Raw genomic sequence first — 7,448 nt, 5'->3', positions numbered from 1 at the left:
AAATATAAGAGAAAGAGAGAACTTTAAGAAATGAATATAGCCACAACAGTGACCATCAAAACGATGAAAAATACTGCCGTAAACAGTTTATTTTGCGACACCACGAAACAACCGATAGCGTAAAATGAAACGATAGACGTTTTTATATCGTCATCCGATATATATCGTTATATCGAACAGCCCTACGTACAGCTGTAATAGCTGGTGTGGTTGGTGTTGCTGGTGTAGCTAGATGGATTAGGTAGAAGTGCAAGTAGGCAGCGCACCACATGTCGTAGCCTTGTCTATGACATTTTTAGATACCACCTTTTACTTGACTGTTCAGAGTCCAGAGTTCTGAATGGACAGACTTCAGGTGACCCAGTCCCTTGGATATGCAGGCTCAGGCTGCTGTGATGCACTGATCCTTTCACTCTTTATGATGTCAGAAAGAGCAGATACCCTGATCTCAGGTCCGACTCTGGGTGGGAAAATTGAAGCTTGTAAGGGTCAGGCCGTCAGACGAAAACTGTGGGCAGGGAGCTAAAACAGCTTCTTTCAAATGTAGCGTGACCTGAGGGGACTGGTTCAGTCCTTTCTGTTGGTTTTCTTCCAGGAATATGTTTATAGTGTCTTTAACTGGACTGTGTGTGCAGCACAGCCGGTAATACTGTGAGTGTGTGTTTGTTGTCCTCATGTAAAAGGCCTCTCCGTGTGTGTGAGCTCCATTCTGTCACATCATCATTACAAAACACATTATTATTAGAAATTACATAAAACATTACGTGCATCCTGATGCTAACAAATGTGTTTTTAACATAGTTACGAATAGTTACACCACTTACATTAAAAAAAATAAAAATAATGTAACTACTTTGAGTTCTTAATCAAAATCGTATAATTTGATAGTTTTGATTACTTCTTCTCTAACAAATATCTGAACCTGGGAAATACAACAGGATTGTCCTTCAAAGGCTTGTGAGGTTTGAAATAAGGCATTTTAATGAAGACAGATTTCCAACATTGCAAAGGTTCTTTTGGGCCAACACAGCCACCTGCCTTGGCGCGGTCGGCTGGTTGCAAGCACGACAGACTTGGCTCGGTTGAAGGAATCACAAGAGGCTGTAGAAATTAAAGCAAAGAATGCCTTAGAAATGGAGTCTGTCTGGACGTATCGACAGCGCCTCGTGAGCCACTTTCCCTACAGCGCTGTTGCACTTAAATGTGTTCCAGCAGCTTTGCTGAATGGCACTGAGCAGAAATAAGCCAAAAGAAAGGATTTCTGTACATAATGAAAAAATGACGTGAAATTTACTGACAACAAAACACAAGGGGCGATTTTGACACATAAATTCTGTTTACTGAAGTGATGATGGGTTAATGTTCACCTGCCACTAAGAAGAATCTCTACAGAATAATCTACACACAAAGTGTGCTCAGGGCACAGATTATAAACCACCATTAAATATTGTTTAATAGCAATTTTCCATTGCTCTGTTTATCAGTGTGACATAATTCTATCTATTATTTTATTAATAATTTATTGACTCTGTCGTAAAGCTGTCTAACATAACATAATAGTCTTAAAGAATCATGTTGTTTGTGTCTGAGGGATACGATCCCCAGTAATGTTCACAGTGTGTTTGTTCAGGTCACCACTTACTACTACGAACACCACATGTGATAAATCTCTCCATAACCAGAGAAATTGTTGAATTTTCTACCTATGATTTGCGCATTCATTCATTCATTTGTTTGTTTTCTTATTAAATGTTTCATTTTAGAAGCTTGTTACTAAAAAGTAAATTACTGGGATTTCTAATTAGCCACATTTCGATTAGTAAAATGTTGTACTCTGTTACACATGCAAGCCATATTTCATGCTTTATTAAGTTAAATTAGCCCAACACACACCTCCATAATCCTTCTTCTCTTCTGTCATTACACCTTTATTCTGAAAGTCTCTGCAGCTATTTTATTCTGGGAAAAAATGTCCTGGTGAAAACATCCCACCGAGTCATTTAGCCAACTTATCCAGAGTGACTCACAATAGTATAAGCTGCAACAAATCGCAATCCCTGCATCATCCACACAGTGCGAGTGTCCAAGAAGAAAAGCTGTAAGAGGATTGCAGGGGTCAGAGCTGTACTGCACTCACAAAAATGGTATAAATTTTCCTGAGATCTTGTACTGTATTACTGTAGCATCAGACAACATGAAATATGAGCTGAAAGAACAAATTCAGAACACGTGACACTTCTTCTTCCACAAGCTTCATTAAGTAACAGAAAAAACTGCAAAGAAAATGCAATTTAAGAATCTTCCGTGGTCTCATTTGGGGTCGTCAAATATCCCTTATTCGCATTTTTTACAGTACTGTGCTGTCCCCATGGTTTCATCAGGGGTTATTCTAGGTGGAAGACACTGTTGAATCAGTAAAGAAACTCACATTGTGTCTTTAAGTATGCAATGATATAATAACTGACTTTGCACTGATGAACCATGATGACCATCTGTCTCAGATGCTGTTGGCCCTCCAAGTCCCCAAACCGTTTTTGACCCACTGAGCCGCGGACTCTAATAACTCCAAGACGTCTGCAGCAGATTGTTAAAGTCTCATTGTGTCGCTCTGTTATCCTGATGAAAGACGTCACTGTCTTTGGGGGAAACCATTCCACTGAAAGCATGTGTTGTTGCAGACCAGGTGGCACATGAATACCTGAACACGGTGTTTCCCAGCACAACATTTCCCAGAGAGTCATGCCCCACCACCAGCCTTACTCCCTCACAGGGTGCTAGGACCATGTGACTCAGCAGGTCAGGTGGCCTGCCGTTGCTTAAAGGAACAGTTCAGACCTTTTCGTGCCCACTGTAGGCATTTTCCACGTTGAGCAGCGTTTGCCAATGGGTCTCAACACATCCTTGTACATCATTCACATTTTGTGTCATTCTTGTGTTACAGCAGCCCCTCTCTCACCTTTGACCCATGCTGAGAGCTCTTGTTAGGGGCCAAAAACGTATTCACAGGGCTGTAGTTTGTATCGTTACGCTCACCACTTACCTTTCAGTTAATGAGATTCACCAGACCAGTCCTTCTGTTTCTCTCGCGTACACAAAGATGTTACTGTTCAGGTTTCATCTAATACAACCCAGATTGTTGTTATGAGATAATCAGCTCTATATGCTTCATATCAGAGTAGTCGTAGTGTTTTGGATGAGTGTATTTAGTCCTAAAAGAAGTGATGCTCTCAGTGTCAGTGTTCTCGGTCTATCCCACCGGGCTGCTGCCCCCATGGCCTCATAATGTGTTTAACCCTTTAAGACCTACCATAGAACCAAGTCCGCCAGAGCTTATATTATATTTTTACATGCTGTGGAGCCATTTTTGGGAGCATTTCAAGTTGCTATACATCAATACAACCATTACAGCCTAAATTTTAATAATATGTCTGCATTAGGTGCATAGTAATTACATAAATTGCAAAAAAGTGCAATAAACTACAAATAAATTGAAAATCGTTTTTGTTTTTTTAACATATTTCTAGTTAGAGAAATTTAAGAGGCTCATCCCTCAAAACTGTAAATACAAAAAAAGTTGCACAAACTAGTTTCCCACCACAGGAAATTTATTTTGAGTGTCTTCATAGTTTTATTTTTGAAATACACCAATTTTTATATACTGCAGGAAAAACGAAAATAAATATTATAGTGCAAATTTGCAAAATAGCAGCATATGCATCAAAATAAACTATTTCCAGCAGTGCAATATGAGTCCTAAGCATCCCAGAAACGACACAGAAAGTCATAAACTCAAACATAACTTTTTAAAACACAAGTATAGGCTCATAAGGCCCCGATCGTAAAAAAAAAACTACATTTCCGCAAAATGACGTCACTTCCGGTTTCGGGCAGGTCATGCGGTCATGTGATAGTTCGCGCTGATGGACGTAGGAAGTGTTACAAACAGCTGATCGGATCTGCGAAGCGTGTTTCTGGAATATCATGTTTTTGTTGCTGCAAGTGATTTTTATGCAGTTTTTGCAAAGCTATATGTGGAAGGAAACTGTGACCTAGGACAAGCTGATGGCATCAGATGTAAGTACAACTCCTCCGGTTTCATATGCAAAAAAAATTATTGCGCTAGCTTACGTGGTTGCAGAGCTACCGGGATTTAAAAATAGTTACGCAAAATGGAGCGTGCCCGCTCTGATTGGCTGTAAAGGGTTAATACGCAGGAACAGGAAGGTGGATGAACTGTGAATGTGGACTGATGAGCCTGATGACACATCAGGATGACGAGACAAGCGCTGTTCCCCATAGAACTATATCTATATATCAGTGTCATCTCCATCTGATTTGTGCAGAGCAGGGGGGATGAGAGGGAACAGCTTCACTCTCAGCCAATCACAGAGCGAGCAGACACGAAGAAAGACCTCTCACAGAGTCAGTCGCTGGATTTTTTCTATTTTCTACATTATTTCTTACAGCCATTTATCCAGAGTACCAGTGTTCACACACACACACACACACGCACACACACCTAACCCTAACTCTCAGCCTAAACCTAAATATATACTGTAACCTCAAAATGAGTCAAATGCCTTCAAACTCATGAGGACGGGCGTTTTTCCCCCATAAGTGACTGTTGATCCCCACAAGTATAGTAGCATGCCAATTATCTGGCAAATATACAGATAAAAAATAGATTGCACTTTCCCCTCTCTGGATGCTAAAGCTACTGTATATGATGCTTTGTGTTTGTGGGGAACTTTGTAATATACCCTCTGGCTTTATTCTTTCATTGCTTCCTGGAGAATCCTTGACTGAACCTTGAATTTTTACAGCATGTATAAAAACATCCTTATTTGTGCTCATAATTCCATCCCAAGAGAAACTGTTATGGTCTAAAAATAAAATGAAAAAAAAAATCAAAACTGTTTCTGTTTCAAAATAAAATGAGACCTGAAATTACAGACCTGGGCATATGCAGCAAAACAGTAATAGCTTATTTTCCACCTCTGGAGAACACACCGCGCCACAAAATGGTCCAAAGCTGTCCTTTTCTTTGGCTTCAACATCTAAATTGATAATTCAGGCAGAGAGCTCGAGGCACAAAGGCCCCTATGGAGGACTGAAAACACTCATCTGATATATTGTTCCTGCACTGGGAGACCGAGGTATTCCTCTGGGCTACATTCATTCTCCACGGAGCAAATCCATCCACAGAACTCTAAAAATGTCTCTTTACGGTGATTCAGAGCTCTGCATCAGCACCCGATCACAGCCATTTGTCATGTGGACGAAGGATATCTAATCTTTATCTGAGGTGCTGTGTTCTAATAGAGCAAGAAAGGGGCAAGCATTAACCTCCCCTCTGTCTCTGACACTCTGGCTTTATTTCTTTCCATGTGACCTTTGCTGCTTCTCTATACTCATGAGGTTTTGTTGGACTTGGGTGAACATGTGCACACAGTTGTCCAGCCTGTTGATAAAAATGCTCGCCACTGGAAAAAAAAAATCAGTTGCATGTGTAAAATGATATTTTAGTGTCACATACCAGCCAGCTTTTGGTGTTCACAGAGGCGGAGTTAAGTTCTGCATTAAAGCATGGCAGCAGAAAATGCAGAGCTTAAATTCCACTTGGACACTCAGATAATCCACATATATAAAAAGACGGGAATAAACAACATTTACCCTCAAAACCCCTAAAAAATAAATGAAGCAGAAAATATAGAGGAAAAGATAAAAAATATGAAGCTTGTACTTTTTCTTTTTATTTAGCATAACAACAGAACCTAATAATAACTCTGGAGATTCGCGATGCACATATGTGTGGCTCCATGTGCGCTTTTGCAGATCATTTCATATTTAGCGATTTGTTTGTGGAGGATGCTGGGATGTTTGTGAGCCACTCTCTGCAGGTTTTAAGTTCAAATATTTCCATCTGCCATCTCTTTTCCCCTCATACTCCTCCTTCCAGTCTTTAGCTTTACGTCTTTCATCTTCTAACTAACCCTCACACTTGTTTCCTGCTCATGTCGTCTTCTATTACCACGAGTACGCTCCTGCTTTCAGTCGTTCCTCACTCAGTGTTAGTCAGCCACTGCGTCATCCTCGCTGGTCTCTCTCTATCTCTGCTTCACACTTTCTTTGCTTTATCTTCCTTCTTTTTCAGTCTTTCCCCCTACTTTTTGTGTCCCCGTTAAAATATCTCTTCTTTAACTTTGCATTGTCTTTCAAGTTATGCACTGATAGCTTCCCATCTCTCTGCCCGTGCGACGATAACGTTAGTATCACTGGAGAGTTCCATGATCAAAGAGTCTGTTATGAATAATAATTATGAGGCAATTACTGCTCGCAGAGATACGAGTGCTTTACACCACACGGAACCAGTTTTGCTTTTCAGTGTTGGGTAGCTTTAGCTTAGCAGTCCTTCGTGCTAAAATTAGTTTGCTTACACACTCGTTCACAGACCCGACGATAAACACACAGAACAACATACAATAAAGGCTCAAATGTCCACAGAGCAGTCTCCTTTTGCACTCAGATCAATTATTTATGGTGTTTATCTGTGTGGATGCAGGAACACTTTATGGATTTGTTATTCAGATGTGAATCAATGCCATTGTTTTAGAACTTGTGAGAAGAAACTGTTTCCACTCAGCAGCTATCCTTGAACAAAGAGAGTCATAACTGTGTACTGTGTATAGTGTTGTGGTGATACTGCCGTTTGATTCATACTGGTTTGATCATGGTCAGGTTATGTATCCAGTAAGAGTCACCATGAGTATCTGAATACTCACTGCTTCTCAAACTGTGCACAACATAAAAACAAGAGACATGTAGCTAAAATCATACTAGCTCGGATGATGCTGGACAACAATGGGCGAGAAATTTTACAGGTAAGAGCATCATAACATGTTGAGAGTGATCATTATGTAAATAAAGAACCCATCAACTACATGTTCCCAGAATTCCTAGGGGCAAACCAGTGTCCTCCCTCACTGATGGTTTGTTGGTGCTGCAGATACAAAGAGTCTCAACAATGACAGCAAGAAAAACCTGTTTCCCTGCCAGTATGTTCACCAAAGGCTTGTATGAAGGCTAAGAAGCTTTTTTTGAGTCATTCAGCATCGTGACAAAGATCCCGTCATTGGTGGTAAGTGCGGGGTTTAGCTGCAAGTTCTTCGTGTATTGTTAAACAAACAAAACAATGTGTTGGATACAACAAAGACGGTGAAGTAAAACTAGAACATGAGACGCTGTATGTGTGCCTGTGTGTTTTAGGGCTGTTTGTATGGAGACGATTGAGATGAGCATCAATAGAGATGGAATGAAAGGACCCAAGGCAACACACACACACACACACGCACACACACACACACACACACATTTCTTTGGCTGCCCTGTGATTGACTCACTGAATGTTTTTATTTTTGATGATCACTTTTATGTCTCCATCTTCAGCT

At 40.4% G+C, this 7,448-nt stretch overlaps 1 protein-coding gene across 2 annotated transcripts in view; it reads left to right on the top strand.

The window, feature by feature from the left end:
* LOC102192222 (leucine-rich repeat and fibronectin type III domain-containing protein 1-like protein) overlaps positions 1 to 7,448 on the top strand; it is a 394,097-nt gene that overhangs the window by 158,832 nt on the left and 227,817 nt on the right. The window lies entirely within an intron of this gene.

The sequence above is a fragment of the Pundamilia nyererei genome, unplaced genomic scaffold, assembly GCF_000239375.1.
Source record: "Pundamilia nyererei isolate P.nyererei 1_Seehausen unplaced genomic scaffold, PunNye1.0 scaffold00076, whole genome shotgun sequence".
NCBI lineage: Eukaryota > Metazoa > Chordata > Actinopteri > Cichliformes > Cichlidae > Pundamilia > Pundamilia nyererei.
The sequence above is the reverse complement of the archived record's forward strand: the minus strand, read 5'-3'. Positions and strand labels throughout refer to the sequence as shown.